This window comes from Procambarus clarkii, unplaced genomic scaffold (genome assembly GCF_040958095.1).
Source record: "Procambarus clarkii isolate CNS0578487 unplaced genomic scaffold, FALCON_Pclarkii_2.0 HiC_scaffold_558, whole genome shotgun sequence".
NCBI lineage: Eukaryota > Metazoa > Arthropoda > Malacostraca > Decapoda > Cambaridae > Procambarus > Procambarus clarkii.
In genome coordinates, this window is record NW_027189591.1 from 30,811 (window position 1) to 31,530 (window position 720).

The window sequence follows — 720 nt, forward strand, 5'->3', positions numbered from 1 at the left end:
ATAGCCTCAAACGCCCTATCAAAACTCTACCCACTTAAACATGCCTCCCAAGCCACCAAGCTCTACTTATACAAAACACTTATTCTCCCACTCCTAACATATGCACCGATCCCACTCACACTTGCAGCACCAACAAATAGGAAGAAACTCCAGCGTACCCAGAACAGGGCTCTGAGATGGGTGTTCGATACCCATTGGCAGGACTTCACCACCAGTGAGGCCCTGCATGAGAGGGCGAACATCCCACCTCTGAACATAACCTGGGATACTATGGGGAAGAAACAGATTGACAGAATTCTCACCTATCATGACAACTACGACACGTTCCTCAGAAACGTCCTAAGCAGACCCAGACATACGCACAACCTCTTTAACCTGATCGACGATCCACCTCCTGCTCCGTCCTTTACATAACCCCTCTCCTATAATATCACTACTCAAATCACCAAACTTCCAACTATAACCTCCTAATTCTTCTCCCCCCTCTTTAGGGGGGGACCAACTAGCTCCCGTTTTCTGGTGCCTTGGGTGGGCCGCGATGCTGATTGACAGATCAAAGACCACATCTGGTGTGAGCCTCCAGGGCACACCCAGCTGAGGACTGCTGTCTCCGTGGGTGCTCAGAAAAGACGAAATGTTGTCACAGATCCGATTCCTTGCCTTCACTGCCTAGTCTGGTCATAACGATTTCAATGCCATGCAGCTGGGTCTAGCCCTGGC